The sequence below is a fragment of the Corvus kubaryi genome, unplaced genomic scaffold (genome assembly GCF_017639235.1).
Source record: "Corvus kubaryi isolate FWS band 111438036 unplaced genomic scaffold, C.kubaryi_AGA036_p1.0 37184, whole genome shotgun sequence".
NCBI classification, from domain to species: Eukaryota; Metazoa; Chordata; class Aves; order Passeriformes; family Corvidae; genus Corvus; species Corvus kubaryi.
In genome coordinates this window covers 1,350,284-1,367,218 of record NW_024581051.1, presented here as the reverse complement: position 1 = coordinate 1,367,218, position 16,935 = coordinate 1,350,284, and the positions used below count along the sequence as shown (strand labels likewise).

The 16,935-nt window shown below is 37.5% G+C and overlaps 1 long non-coding RNA gene across 1 annotated transcript; it reads left to right on the top strand.

Annotated features, from left to right (window-relative positions):
* Positions 1–2,070: 2,070 nt before the first annotated feature.
* LOC121661635 lies at positions 2,071–16,492 on the top strand. The gene is made up of 3 exons (XR_006015057.1): positions 2,071–2,292; positions 2,626–2,819; positions 10,012–16,492. It is a non-coding gene; the product is annotated as an uncharacterized LOC121661635 (long non-coding RNA).
* The last annotated feature ends 443 nt before the right edge of the window (positions 16,493–16,935 follow it).

Below are 16,935 nucleotides of genomic sequence, written 5' to 3'. Positions count from 1 at the left end.
TCTGTTTTGGAGAAGGGAAAGGTCAAGCTTTGCAGGAGGTTGAGAAAAGGTGTTTCTTTTATGGTAATTTAGATTATGTAGCTTTAGAGCACAGATGATTCAAAAAATCTGGGGATTTGTCACCTGCCAACTTGTAGCATCTATTTCATTTATCTTAGCACCTTGCCGTGCAACACATCTGAAAGTGTACTGGGTGCAAGTCTTTTCATGGACCACAAGTTTTAAAGAGTAGTCACTGACCTTGGATATCCACTGTTGAATGGGAACCCTGAGTCTGATTTTCACAAATGCTGGTATTTTTAAGATTGGATCTACAAAATTATAAAAAGGCTGAAGACAAGTGCTCAAATATTTAGATTTAGGAATTTGTAAGTATTTATATTAAGTGAGTAGAAGCAAATCAGCATAATATATACAAATGTGTAAATCTGGATGCCATATCATAAAGTTGAATATTGTTATCTTCTGTTGGGTACATAGTGATGACTTAAATGAGAAACATGTTCTTCAAAAGAAAAGTCCTCAGAGACCTGTAAGACACTATAACCTCTGATCTGAATGTTCGATACCTTTTCCCTTCTGTTTAAATATCTTTCTCTCATATAAATTACAAATCAATACTAACCACAAGAGATTCATCAGTCTTATCTCCTGCTTGGCGTATACTAAAACAATCATGATTATCACTTGTAAAAAATACTTGTTAATTAAAGTACCTCTTCAGGTCATTTCTTCACAGCCTATGACCTGAGATTAATGGCTACAGCTCAGTAGACCATTGTTAGAGATTGCTTCCTCCATTTTGAGGAATGATAAAGATTTAATTAATTATATCTTGATTAATGAATTGGAGTAGAACATGATGGTGGGAGGTTCATTTCCTCCTAGAGAAAACAAAAGTTTTGAGTTTTGTTCCTAACAGGATTTGCTAGCTAGTATTGAGATATTGGTATTTAAAATAGAATATTTGAAATGTTCAGATGAAACTGATCAGACTTACATTTTATTACGCAGCATTACATATAAAGGCACATTCAGCCTTTAGGAAGGCATGACCTGTGGTTAAAAGGAGGACAGGGCAAAATAATGAGCTCATTCCCTGACATTGACTGACTTGGAATTTTTCATCATGTTGCTTCCCCATTCTCTCCTCACCCGCCTTTTCAGCAGAATGTCTGGCAGAAGGGTGTATGGCCTGTGCTGTATTATTTGACAAATATATTGTGTTATAAACACATACCCTATTTTATATCACTTGCATAAAGAGTAAAGCTAATAATTGAGGTGTTATGATAAAGTTTTCATGTCTCTATGAATCACAGTTGATCTTCCTTTTCCACAAAATTTTAGAATAACTTAATAATTTTAGAATAACTGAATCCTCAGTGTGTCTATGAAAATGCCTATTGTTTAGTATTAGAGCTGAAATTTCAAAGCAAATCACAGTGCATTGACAGAGTTCTGGCTGACTGACACAATGTTCCTTAACAATGAAAGGTTTTGTGAGAAAAGGTACTTAGGGTCATTTGGAAATTCAGGAAGTTCTAAGATCCTGAAATTAGATACAAATAAAACTATGCTTCATATAATCACATGTTATAAGGAAAGAGTTCTTGAAATGAGTGTGCTGCTGGGCTGGGATGTTGCTCAATTTGAACTGGGGACGTTTTAGTTTCTGACATTTTCTGTATCAGTAACCCTCGATGTACAGTGAAATTAATGGGTGACTGTGGGGGTATACTTACAGCTTTTTACTGGCTAGGCTAGTGGTTTAATGCCTTAGAAAGCCTCGAGCAGCCTAGATAGGTAGCACAGGCAATCCAGCATTTCAGTAGCTCTAAAAGCAGTAAATGTATTAGCTGCAAACCTGATACCACCAGCAGAAGCAAAGAGGGAGAAATACAGCTCTTAGCCTGCTTAATTTCCCGCAATTAGAAACTTTCAAAGAAACAGAAGCACACAGATGTTCGCAGAAAGAGTTGCAGAGCCAAAAGAGGCAGGGCCTTCCTTGATCCTGTCTTTTATTCGGAGAAGGGGAAAGGGGCGGACTGGGGGCGGACCTGGGGTGACCGGCCAATCAGACACTGCTAAAGAGTTTGAGTTACATTTGGTTTTGCCCGTGCTTGGAACAAAGGAGCTCGGAGCACGTGGCAGAGGCAAATGTCTTGGGGAGGGGGAGGGGAAGCTCGGAACATGCAGCAACAGGTGACTGTTCTTTCTTGCTTTGTTCTCTTTCCCACAATGCCATCTTGCATTATATGGCTGATTTGGATGGATTATTGCTTCTCAGTGGTAAGGACCTGCATGTTGTGATCCTTTTCTTTTTTGTTGGAGGGAGAATTGGGCAGAGGGTGAGCTGTGCAACTCTGTTGGCTTTTGAAGGATGCTTTGGACAGCTGGATTGAAGCCCAGACCTTGCTTTGAACCTCAGTCTGTTCTGTCACGTCAAGTACCTAGTGGGAGAAACACTTGCCAGGACGGCATTGGAAGATCTTTGGATTTTTATTCTTACAGCAGAAATGTGCTGATTCCAGATACTCCAGATACTCTATCTATCTGGTGTAAATAGACCAGCAGAGTTGAATTCTTTAATCCCAATACCTATTGTGGTTTCTTTTCTTGTAGACAGTGCAAAGTGGACAAATGATTGTGTCAACTTAATGCGGTCAGTGTTGAATGCAGTCAGTGTCTCTGTGAAGCCTTCGAGAATACTCAACAATTGCTCAGCCTGAATGAAGAAACTCAGTCACAGACAACACAGTTTTGTCTATATAGGAGTGCTTCTATTTCTCAGGACAAACACGGCTGGATTTTGGGAGGTAAATGCCATGTTTTCAGTGCTCTGAAGATTTAAAGAGCAGCAGGCTGTGCACACATCCAAAGAAGACTGGTTTGTTTTGAGAAACTAGAGAGCTTTTTTATAGTCCAAGCTGATTCTTGTTATGTCTCTGGTTATAATGTCACATTAATTACTGTGAACTAGACCAGAAGCCTATACCCAGAAGACAGCAGCTACTACTATTTCCTTCTACTTCTTTTCCTGCTTAAATAAGAGGAGTCTGAATAGTTTGTTATTTCATACTTCACACAATCACATACAGACATGGAATAATTACCTTTCAAAATACACTAAAGTTTTATTAAACTATTATTTAGTTTTTATCTTATTAAACATGTATACTTGAGTTCCAGTGATGTTTTACATCAACAAGAACTGACAGAGAATATAAAAGGTTTCTTATTTTGTGTAAATTTATTTCTTGTTTTCTGTAGTTTACTTTTTCCTGCTTTTAATTATATTCATGTCTGTCTGTCCATCTCTATTGGACTCTAATGGTAGAAAAACAGGTCTTCTAATGAGGAAATAAAACTACCAGTTTGATCAATTGGAAATGCTGATTATTCTAATTCCACTGCAGTCGTTGATTTTTGGGGCAAAAATATTCTGAAGAGCCCAACCTTTTAGTTCATGCTGCCGGTGTGTGTTGAAGGGGGAAAAGGAGAAAGGCACTGCAGTGATATGGGGACAGAAGGGTGCAGTCCTGCTCCAGGCTGGGGAGTGCTGGGATACAGAGGGTGGGCATGTAATGGGAGAGGCCTGGGTACAGAGAGGGTCCTTTGAGGGGGAAAAAAGAAGGGACAAACCTATTCCTGGGTGAATTGGTATTGAATGACTATAATGCTGACTTTTTTTTTTTTTTTCTTTTTAGTGTATCACAAACTTTTCATGAATATCTTTCCAACTGACGATCTGGTATCTAATATTTTCTTCAAACTAATTATCTAATACCTAATTTCTTTCCATAAGGGCAAACTTCTTATGATGCTATCAGAAAAGTCACAATCACAAAGCACCAAACAGCTTTTAAGAGCTGCATGAGGAGCAGACATTTGATACTGTTAGAAGGGAGAAGTGTAAGACATAGGTCCTTCAACTGAGCCAGATGTGATGTGTAGTAGGTATCTTTGTAGATGGATACTAGTGGTCATCTGGAAGAGAGAGAGATGAACAGAGAGAAATATATGGCTATATTTCTAGGTATAGGAAATATTCCTTAATTATAAAGCTGTTTGCTTGTAAAGGTTTTGCCTGTCCTTCATATTACCTCTGCATAAAAGGATTTGATGAGGTTTATTTCACTATGGACACACTTGTGGGTAAAAAACATCCTCAAATAAAGGCCTACAGTTTATAATTATAAATCCTGCAATTGGTAATAATGAGCCTAGAAAAGTAATTTTATGTGCCTAGATCTTTGGTATGAATTGTATGCCAAATATTACAAACAATTTCTGAACCTATTTTTTATGGTTTATTGCTGAATTTTCTTTGTCACAAGGTACATCCATTTTACTTATTTCTTCATCACTTATAAAAACATTTCTAGTCATTGGTTTTGAAGAGGCACTGCATTATGGAAATAAGGAATATGTATCTTTCTCCATCTTGATGTAATACAGATGACAAATATTAATTAAACAGCCAAGTGTCACAGTACAGGTTTCCATCTAGATCTCTCTAATCTCCTTTTTGTCGACTTTATCACCTCATAAAATAAGGTAGAACTACTGATCAGGAAATACAGAGTGATGCAAAAGGCAAAGCAAATTTGCATTGGTATGTTGAATGTCCTGTGAAGTGCCTTGTGCTATCTTGTAAAATCTAATCAAAACTCTTTGATGCTGTGCCTTCTGGATGAGTGATTTGATTTTAGGCAAATTGGCTCTCATATTTATGCTTTAAACTAGATGTGGCATATAATGTTCATGTTTTGATCACTGCTCCAGTAAACACAAAGGGGTTTATTTAGTATGTTACGAGTAAGACATAGAGTCGAAAGATTGTGCTTGACTTGCAAAACAACAAAATAAATCATACAAGAAAGTCAGCATTCAATAAATTATGCACTTCACATCAAGCTGTGTCGACATCTTAAATGAAGTATAGCTTAAAGATAAGGTGTTAAAAGGGAAAATTATAGATGTACAGTGAGTTTCTTTAAAACTATCACTTATCCCCATTCCATCACTGTAGCTGTCATTTTCTCTTTTGGGCTTTAGTTTTCTTTCTACATTTTTTGGCCTAAAGTGTCTGAATTATGACAGAAACTGCCATATTATGAATAATTCTTGATAAATGCAAAAGGAGATGAAATCTCTACAAACTCAATGAATATTTAAGGTCGCATATATAATATTAGCTCTGACAGATTGTTAAACCTGAGGGCTCTTTTTGAACTGAAGGAAGTTTCATTGAAAACCTGGGATTTTCTTAAAGCATGTCTTGCATGTAATACGTTCATATTACAAAATTCTTGTTTCTGACAAGCACACATTCACTTTTCCTCCCTGTGGCTCCAGTCTGATACACAGCACTTCTGTTCTTTTTACCCTCTCACACTACATGCCTATATCATAAGCTGCTAAACAAAATACACTTTTTACTTTCACTATTGGGCTATCACTTCAACAGGCTGTTTTGAGTTTGTAAGAAAGTTTACAACTGAAATGCGTGAGAAGAAATTCCAGTGAAGAGTAAATCTCAGAAAATTCAGTGTTTACATTTGCTTTGGATCAGCATTTAAAACTTCACTTATCCAGCTCATGTTTACTGTAGTAATTTGGCATTTACTAATGGAGCCATTTGCTCCATTAGTAAATGCCAATTCTCCTAATTGTTGGCATTTCCTTCTTTCTTTCAGGGTGGAATCAGGAAATCTGGATGTTATGAAAATATTTATAATAACTACAAGAGGTATGACAGCGGTTTGAGCCATTTTAGTCAACGCCAGGATGAATGCTGGACACAGCTCTTTTTAGCAATGAATTGTTTCTTTCTCTCTAAAGACAGAAAATGGGAAGAGGGATGTAGAGGTGGCTGATACTTGCTGTGTGACCAGTAGTTTCAGTGGATTATGCTGTGCATTTTTGCCAGCAACCCTTACTTTACGGCTGTAAGCTGTGTTAATAACTCACTTTGTTTTTACCTTTGCTTTCCTGATATTGGAGAAAGCTGCAGGATTTTGGACTGATTATGGTGTTTTACAGTGGTAGGTGTTTGGGGAAGCCTGGATTGTACATGGGGACTGAAAACTGATAATTTAAGAACTTAAGAAACTTAGTTACAACTGTTAAAATTAAAAAAAAACCCCAGACAAATAAACTTTGGTTTATCAAATATCCTGCAAGTCCATGCAGTTCTCTATTTCTTTTCTGAATATACATTTACAACATTATCTGCATCTGAATTTTAATTTATTAGTATGCAAAAACTTGCAAATATTGGATTTTTATGTGCTAATTCTTGTTAATAGGGTAGAGATGTCATTCGGTAAAGTACAAGGAAACTTAAATCCGATTTTTACCAGCTAAGCTTAATTTGTGTGGCTTATTGGACAAATTTTGCTTGCTTCGCTGGCTTTCATTGCAACCCATATTGTCTTAAGGGCACCTTGTAGTTCTGCAGGCCATGATTCACGGCCCCCAGAGGCCTGAGAAGTTTTCTATTGAGTTAAACAAAGTGTACCAGAGCCAAGAAATACACTGTATTTTTTGATTGAATTTATGAGCTTTGTAGTGACTTGATGAAATTCTCAAAGATAAAGATATTTTTTGAGAAATGGCTCAAAATTACAACTGAATCTTCGTGAGATTAACTAATGTGAAAGCAAAGGAAAAGATGCTTAAGAGATATTTTAAATAAGTCATCATCACATAATCATTCCTGATATATTTTACAAACTCCAAGCTCTATCCTTAAAAGCTTCCTGCAAGTGAGATCTGATTTTAGTGTTTTTTAATGACTTAGATGCAGCTTTGAAATAACTTAAGTAATCAATTGATTCTTTTTGCCCATATGGTATCCTCCTGTCTAATGACATGAAACTTGCAATTCTGTAAGATATATTTTTGTTTTGTGTCTGAGGAGCACCTAAAGACTCATTATTATTAGAAACACAAGACATATCTAAAGTTATATGAAAGCCACGTTTTGCTGCATAACCGTTTGTTCATTTATGGTTCTGATGGCAGTTTTTAAGGAGCAGTTTCTGAAATATGGAGCATGAAGGAAGGATGTCTGCAATCCTTTCTGTGACTCTAGTGAATGTATACTGAAAATCACAATATATGAAGAAAAAGTATATTTTAGTTCTGCATTAATTCAGACACACAGGAGAAAGAATTCCCTTTAATCCTTTGACATTCTAGAGGTCAGAACATGTTTTTTAATTTCTGTGGAAAACTTTGACATTTTAGTGATTTATGTTAGTCAAAACTCTGAAATATTTTGGTCAGGAAATATTTCTTAGTGGTTCTAGTTACTGTATTATTTAGGTTCTCTTGTTTCTAGTCAGACTACATCTTCCCTCACGCATCATAATTCCTCAGTGAAGTCAAAATGTCAGGTTTCCTTCTTCTCACATAAAGCTTGTCATATTCAAAACTCTTCTTCAGTATACTCTTTGTTCACAGAACATACTGGCAACTGCCTAAGAATGTAGCTTTTTTTTTATGATTGACAAATAATCCACAAATGTGGTTGTGGTGCATTTTCCATCTACTGCTGCTGGGCTCAAATACCTTCTTTGGAAGACAGGCAATTACCTATACCCTGACTAGTAATTACTTATTTCTGTCCTTTGGTCCAATTCCAGTCCTTATTATTCTGCTTTTTTTTATAAACTTGCCTTTCTAATACCCAATATATATATCTCATTTATTCAATTTTTTTCTTTTATGCTTACACTTATTTTTATAGTTCAACAGAGAACAGCCTTTCAATTTATACATCCAATAAAAATTTTATAACAATAAATTGTATCCAAAACTCTCTGTAATTGCTTAAAAATAGAACATATGTATCTGAGAGACAGCTGCTTGACAAGACAAAATTCGTTGCTTTGGCACACAGAAGAACAGATTACCAGGGGTGTGATTTTACTAGATTTTAGCTTTGTTAGTCTAGTCCCTGTGAGCTGTTCTCAAGGTAACAGAAGAAATACGATTCAGCTTTTTCTTCTGCTCAAATCATCTTCTTATTAGAATTTAATTTCCATATTTGAGACTGAATGGGACCATGAATCAACCAAATCCTTTCTCTGCAGCTTCTTAAGGAGATTTCTTCCTTATATCTTTTTTTTATTGCTGTATAAAATAAAAATTGTAAGTAGAAAAGTGTGAGGTAATTCTACCTTAGATAGCCTTGGGCAGCTGCCACATGAAAGCCTCTCATCCTATCCCAGGAGAGATTCCTAGATTACAAATCTTTCCTTGAGGCTGGACATAAAACCAACCTGCACAGCAGGAGACATCTCTATGATCCTTAAAAAAATCTGCCAATAGTGTATGGCATTTCTCATGTTCCATGCCCATGGTGAGAGGACCTATTGCTCTGTCTGACTTGGCATACTTGTTCAGGCTGAGAGCTCAATCACTGCATGTAAGACTCATTTTTTAATATAATAATACCTTGGTAATTCACATATGAACCCCAAAACAGTTAAGGAAATGCAGTGTCATGTCTTCATTGGCATGTTAGGAGACAACTGCTTCACTGGATTCTAAAGAGTTTCTTCAGCTAGCTCAACAGTGTGAAGCAGGCTAAGGAACGCTCTGGAACTAGTGTGGTGAACACTGTTTTACCACCTCCTACTGCAATTTCAAGTTGTTAACTGGGAGACCATCACAAATTGGTACCTCCCACCAGATTCCTGAGTGGTGCAGAGAGAGATGATAACCATGGTATTTCTTAAAGACCCTATCTATTTATTTTGTTAGATTTTGTTGGGGAACTTGAGACTGACTTTGCTAGAGCATGCATTTTAGAGTAGATAAGGAAGATTGTTCAAGCTTTTCCACATTTCCCTATGATCTCATTTTCAGTGATCTGAATTCCACTGTTGTCAGTGGAATTGGAGTGACTTTCTGTCCCCTCTCCCTGCTGTAGAGACTGCTTTCACCTACAAGAGAGGCAGAAGGCACAGTGAGTTCTGTCCTGTCCTCCCTGTCCCCACACCATTGCACCCCTCTATCTCATGGACTGAAAACAACATAAATGCTGTAAAAAATCTTACTGCACTTCAGACCTTGCTGTGTCTGACTTCTACCTTACATTGACAAAATGCTGATTTTTCACAATTATTCTCTTCTGAGCAATTGCTGTGTATGTTACCAGTTCACGTGAAGAGTGGCAGACACTGTGTAAGGTAGAACTGCTACGATGGCAATGAGCTAGGGTGCAAAGAAGTTAATGGTGTCAGACAGGCAGAGCTCGGAGACTCAGCTCATCAGTGTTCTTCTAAACTCCAAATCACCATTTCAAGTCCATCCCTAGGGGCTGTGATGAGTGAGACAGCAAAGATAATGCCTCAGGACTTCTGATATCCTTGATGACAAGAGGAGGTGGACCTTTTCACTCCTTTCTCTTGGTTCCGCTCATTATCTTTCTGGGACCCTATTTATGGAAGTGCTGTATCCCAGATTATGAGCTTTGGAACGTCAAATACAATTTCTCCTATGTTGTTTAAGAACTGTTGAATAAGGAACTGCTGATGTACATGATGAAGGAGAGCAAAATAAAATGTCCCTCCCTAGGACACTGCTCACTCAATGAAGAATTCTAAGAACAAAAATATTACATAATTGTATATTCAAGTGTTCAATAAGGAGAACTATTGATTGAGAGAACAAGAAATCTCGAATGACTAACAATGACCATCATGGTCCAGTCTTTCTCCAGGTGAGATTATACTGAAATTATCTCATTTACCTGACACAAATTTGATTGTATGGCACAGAGAAATGCACATAATGATCTGTCAGCACTTTCTTTAGGGCTAACAAAAATAGTAAATACTTTGCAACAGCAACATTGCATTAGCACATTATTTACCTCAGTACTTTGTGAAGAATTTGCAGGGCTGAAGAATAGAATGAGGTGTCAGAGCCCTATGAATGCTAAAGATAAATTATTGCAAACTAAGTGAAAAGTAACTGATCTTTTTCATTTAGACTTGAATGCAGAAGGACACCCAGGAGTAAGAAGAGAACGATAATGATGGGGTTCAGGTCATTCATGATGGTGCTGCTGTGGAAATGGTATGGAAAGTTCATCTTGTGGGATTAATGCACTTGTCAGCTGCCTGAAAAGCCAGCAGAAGCATGATTGTGTATGGAAGCTGATCCAGGTACTTAAAGAGAAGAGGGCCCTGGCTCCTGCTGCCACTGAGACTCAGTCAGCTTTTCTGACAATTGACCTGAACTGTCAGATGCTATGCTTGTCTCTGCTTGTTCTTTGGAAGTGTAGATAATGTGTTTTAAAAAAGGTGTTTTTAAGTGTTTACTTTTCTCTTTTCGTTGCTTGATCATTTTGATTTTAGCAAAAATAAGAACTTGTTAAGAGTAGCACTGTGAATAAGCTCCTCTAGTCCAAAGGGAAGTGTTTGAATTTTGTCAGAAGAAAGTACTGAAATCTGGATAGTTTCTTAAATCTGCCTCCTTCTTGCTCCTCTTCCCCTTTACTTTCAAAAGCTATGAAGTTTTGTATGGGGACTACTGGCAATACACACACACACACGACCAATTAGAGAAGATGGGAATCCATGGAAGTACTGCTAGCAGTAGCTACAGGCATGTAGCACTGCACATTGTCATGCAGAGATAGCTGAACTAATTCTTCTCAGACCACTTGTGTGCCAGAAACTTCTAGTTTTCTGATGTTCTGCTCCAGCTGAGTTATCCAAACTCAGGAACTGCACTAATGTACCTACTTTTGGTTGTTGAGCTGGCTTGAAGAAATGTGAATATGTACTTTCATATAATATTCTGCATGGACACATGCAAGGTTCACCTCATAAGGGTCTGAACATACAAAAAACCACAAACATGATACTAATATCAATCCTGTTTAGTCATCTAGTGTACTGGATTTGTTAAGGTCTGAAATGAGTCCTGTATGAATATTTATAATGGAACTATAATTTGAAATATTAAAAAAAATATGCTTTTATTGCAAGTCAGTGTAGCCTATTGTCATATAGTTAAAAAGAAAAGGAAAAAAACCTAACAGGTATTTCCTTACATGTGAAATTCCATAATGCATGTGCTGTACTGCTACATAATTGATTTATGCTGGAATCAAAGCAGCCAGTATCACATAATACATTGGAAATTCTGTCATACAGAGAGCTGAGGTTAATACATTGAGCAGTACTATGACCCTTAGTGTTTAAGATCTTGTGATTATTTTAAAAGAGCTGTTACATTTGTCATTGATCAAATTTGACAGCTACATCAAAATAAGGGTATCAGCAAATAGACAGAAGGAAGTTAAACTGCAAGGAGACTTAAAGAAGTCAGCATAGTACAATTCAGGAACATGACATACTTTTGTGTAAAATACCAAGGAGGAAAAAAATACCATAAAAAATTTGAAGGTGGATTTCCTGAAACCACCCGGGAACATCTGGTTATGATAAAAAACCAAAACCCACACCCTAAACACAAGACAGATGTTCTGGATTCCATGTGGAACCTCGGAGGACATAGGGTAGCTTCTCTAGCGCTGTGAGTCAGTATGTGGAACAAAGCATGATCTTTTGATTTCATTACATAAGAAATATTGAAGAAACTGTGAAAATATAAAAATGGAAAGAAAAATTCTCTAGGAGACATTAAGTCAGGATTCTGATGTAAGAGATTTGAAAAAAACTCAAGTAGCGTGAGTGCTTACTTCCTAGTGGCTTTAGAACAGAGATATGGGTCAAATGGACATTATTAATTCAGTAAAACACTACAGCGTAGGCTTAATTTTGAACATGGGCTTAAGCAGAGCTCTTCAGACATTGACTTATTCTCCAAAATACTGGGGAAATACAGAATTTAAACATACAGGAGAATTTTCATGTTTGAAGGACTTTGCTAAATTGCAACCTATTAAGAGACAGGGAAAAAAATTACTGGAAGGAAATCCTTGTGCAGTGGGAGATGTATGGAATAACTGATATTTGGGAAATGTTAATTACCCTGTTTGCTTTATTTTGCTTTGGTGTAAATAATGATTCGAAATGGAAGACCTTTATAGTATACCTTAAAACAGATTTCAGTTCTTCTTGGACTTGCTGGGATCTAAATCCCTTAGTGAGAAAAGGAACAAATGGGAAAACTGTTCTTCTACTGCTCCTTCTACCTGCATTTGTTTCATTGAAAATTCTGGAGAAATAGGAAATTTAGCTTTTCATTCTGTTAAAAAAAGTCTGCCTTTCACTGTCTTTTCCACCTTCATTTTCTTTCACCTTCTGGCTGGTTTTTGGTTGGTTGGTTGGTGTTTTTTTCAATGCAGTGGATATACCCAAGATGACTGAAGAGTTGGGAAAATTAGGCTTCAGCTGCTAACTGTAACCTGCCATTCTCATACTGAGGAACAAAAATGCCTCAACTTCTGCCCCTGTGTATGCACAGTCATGAATGCTACCTAGCAGGAAGGAAAATGCAACTTGTGGAATCAAAAGAATGTAATATTTTCCTCCTCTAACAGAATTAGCAGCAGAGAATTTTTGTTATGGGGAGAAATATAAACAAATATTTTCTTAGTGTGGAAACTTATGAAAACATTCATGTGTGCAGTTGAAGTTAAGAAGAAATAATTAATGACCTCACCTAAAAACAGAGGCTGCGATTGGCAGGTCTTGAGTGCATAGCCCAGCTCAGAGGGACCAGCTTTAATTCACCTCCTATACCTTGCTTTTCTTCCTGGTGATGTGAAATGCTGTCTGATAAGTTTCTGAAGACTTCTCTAGCAGTGCTGACTCTGAGCTTTCCAAAGGGATCTTCTGACACAGCTTGTTATTCCAGACTACGTCCCTTATTTTTTGCCTCAGCACTCTTACCCTGTCTATATTCATCTGCACTTCACTGTGATGTTTTCAAAAGACTTCTTTCTATAAGGCTTTGAATATCAGGCTTTTTATCAATGAGGAAAATCCAGCACTGGTTTCTGAAAATGCTCAAGACTGTGGGTCAAAGACATAGCATAGCCTGTCTTTAAGTTCAGAAGTCGAAGGAGGGGTATCCCCAGGTGTGTTACAAAACCACCTTTTCTGACATAAAATCACGAATGTGAGGTGTACTGATTTGATCCTTGAGAAACCTACCATTTACTAAGGTCCTGGAAGTCTTATGGGCAAAGCTATAAAGGCCATTTCAAACTGTGCTGGATGTTTCAGGTGGTTTTCCCCATTTCACCTATAAAGGGGGAAAGATTATTCAAGAGGTGAAGCATGGAAAAGAACCTCAAACATCAAATGCAGTTTAAGAGGTGCAAAAAAAATTTTAATTAAATCTTGATGATTATGTGAAGATTGTTTTGGTGAGCTGGAAATGAACTGAATTTTACTTCATGTTAAATTTTAAAATGCTTTGTCTGTTTTTCTTTCACTAGACTTTCAGTGGCTTCACAGGTTATCACAACACTTGGAGAATAAGAGGAGAAGGACTAAAATATAGTTTCTTTTAGGATGACTTAGATACTTAAGCACAGACTTGTAGGTGTTGCAAGACTTCAGATCCAGCCCAGCAAAAAGACTTCTGTGACTAACTTTTACCAGAATTCACTGGAGTTAGATGTCTGACTAGCTTGGGTGATAAGCATCATGATCATGAACTAATGCATAGTGAGTTGCAATGAAGGTCAAGCTCCCAAGAAATTTAATCCAATATTTATGCCATCTTCTGCAAGTTTACCTTCAGTGGAGGAACTGCAGTATAAAGGCATGGCACTGTATGGAGGAATGAAAAAAACCTGGGACCGCCTGCTTCTTGGGACTGATAGCTACTGGCTCCTGCTGAAGTCAAGAAGAAGCCATAGCAGCTAGACTTGAACAGTTAATATTCTGAATAGAACACTTTGGTGCTTTGGAGATCTTTTACTATATATCAAAATAAATACAAAAATAAATAAAGACAGTCTTACTGGGAAATGATCAGATTTAGCAAACCAGTTTGTATGCATGCATCCTGGCAGGCTGGTGAACCTTGTTTACCTGCTCTATTTTTAAGGACTTCCTCACCCCTATGCTCTTTTTGCCAGGAGTTCAAACAATGAGTAGGAACACCTTGTTCTGGATGCTGCTTTCCAAAGTACTTGTTGGAGAGCACACAACAAAAATATTTTACCACAGGTGAAAACAAATATCCCTGAACAGCAATTACAAACAATTACTTAGCTTTTTGAAACATTATAGTTGTGTATCTGTTTGTTTCCTCTCTCCTTTCAGACACTCGGTTATAATTTGTTAAACTCAATCAAATAATTTTAGAAAACATAATAAACATTTAGTATGCATCAAAGCCATCTGGAAGTGCTCTGCACTGCACACAGAAACAGTGGGACACATCTATGCATATTCAGCATTGAAGGTTTTTCACTCTTACATTAGCAACCCAAACAACCCAGATCAAGAATGTGCTCAAGCAAAAGAGACTAATCAGTGTAAGACTTTTAGAGGCAGGGCATTTTGAAAATCCCACAAAACATCCCTATCCTCCTTGACATTTAAATTCCAGTGAGCACCTAACCCTTTATCAGATCTATCTCAGCCGTTTGGGGGACCTAATGCAAGTACCCAGGTCAGAGCTGATGAGTCATGAGCTGGCTGTATGCCCAGCTGAGGCCAGTGCTGATTACAGTGTCAGACAACCTAAAATACAGCAAGATTTTTTTGGTGTGTTTTATATGTAGCAAACACCACTGTCATACAGAATTACTAGGATCAAGTTAAAGCAGGTGATCAGCACAGAAAAAGGAAAACCCTGGGAGGGGAGCATGGCTCAGGCTCTTAAAAGATCCGAGTCGTGCCAAGACTGCTTGGGTCAAGCACTGTTGGTCCTGATTGCTAATTTTTGGTGCTGCAAAAACCCATGCATATTATCATACATGTACCAAACGTTTGGGTGATACCACAAGTTTGCTCTGAAGGGCTTTGGCCCTGACACAGCAGAGGAGGAGGAGGGGGAGTAAGGTAGACCAGAAATTTTCTGCTTCAACAAACCTTTCTTTCCTCTTCATTTCTCAGCAGAGTCTTTCCCTGGAAAGAAGGATGGAGAGTACCAAAGTACTTGTTTTATATTTTATTGGACAGATGTGTTTGGAATGTATTGGACAGAAAATGATTGTATTGATAATAAAATTAGCCTCCCTCAAAATTCTGGGACTCAATGCCTGAGGTGTTTTACCTTCACATATGAAGAAGTGATTCCTACTCCAAAGAACTTGCAGTAGAAGAAGAAATAAATTTAAAATACTCAATTTGGTCAAAAATAATATCTGTAACTTACACAAAAAGGAATATAATTTTAAAACATTTGAGTAGTTTCACATATAATTCATTGAAGTAAATCCCATCATTTTCATGGAAGGGTTCACCGTAAGTATCTCTAGGTGAGGTCTGAGGCTTTTCAGATGTAGGAAAGGGAAGATGTAGGAAAGGGGAGCACTCCCATCCAGTACCTGATGCAGGTGCAGCAGGCTGTGTCTAGTAGCCTGTCTGCCTGCTGCAGCAGGAACTTTACCACGTCACCTCACCCTGGCTTTTCTTTCATGCTTATTGTGACCTGTTACTTCTTGAGTAATGTGGAGTGAAAGACATCTGTTGAAACACCCTGAGGCTTGAAAAGGTCCACAGTTCTCCTGTAAGAGCATGACTTCACAGCTGTTGAAACAAATTTCCCAAATTTTTTGCTCCATAGTTTCTACAAATTAAAATACCTCCACCAATACATGCTTGTTACATGACTAATTGCTGGCTTCCTTGGGCTAGCCTATCTGTTAACTCTGGCTAATTCACCTGCTGTGTCCAAACACTACTTTGATGGTCCAAACACTGTAGTGTATTTTGTGCTACAGAAACATCTTGCAGCAAGAAAAATTGACTACATTCAACTATAGTTTGGGCAACAGATCCTTGCAGGTACTAATAGTTGGCAGGTCATAAGACTACAATGTAAGAAAAAAAATCCTTTGATTTTTTTAAGTGGCAATTGTCACAATATATTGAATATGCAGGATTCCAAAATATGAGAAGGATTATTCCATGACAGATCATCTGAGTGCATGTAGCAAAATATTATATATCTAACAAGAATTTATGAGCACAGCCCTTTCATGAGGCTTAACTGCATTTTACCAGCACTGAAAGCTGGGATGCAAGAAGGAAGTATTAGCAGTCAGAGCTTTTTCTGCAAGTTTTCATGCATGTCAACACAGGGAAAGACATGCTTGAGCTGGCAGTGAGCACAATTGAACAGATAGCGTGAGACATGCCCTTCACTCTGCTGACATGCGCTCAGCATACGTCAGAGCACATTCAGCAGAAGCAATTTCTCTCCTTGAGCATTCCCAGGGAAGGGACATGCTTCTTGCCCTTCACCTGTGCTGCTGTCCAGGCTCTGGCTCCTGAGTAACACAATGAGGGCAGCAGTCATAGCTCCTGTCTGCCCGTGCTGGATCTATAGTGTGAGATGAAAAACATTTTCAATTCATATGAGTAATGAGCATTACAAATTAGACTCAGATCAATTATTAAATGAAGATGATTATGAAATATTAAGAGGAAGCTATTATACATAATGTATTTGTCACAGATTAAAAATCAGCATTCAAATAATAAGCTTCTCTGCCTGATAATGTATTTGGATATTTAACGTATTTAAAGGGAGTGCAAAAAATAATGATAAGTGGGAGGGAGGTGCATCTATTAAAACAAGAAATGGACTTGCTAATGCTTCTGCAAAACGGAGTTTTCTTCTGTCTTGCGTATAGTTTATCTCTAGATAAACTAACCCTTATCTGGTGAGAACATGCAGACCCATCGTCTCAAGCCTGTGTATCACTGTTACCATTACTGACTTTGAAGACACTACTTTATTGTACACATTCTA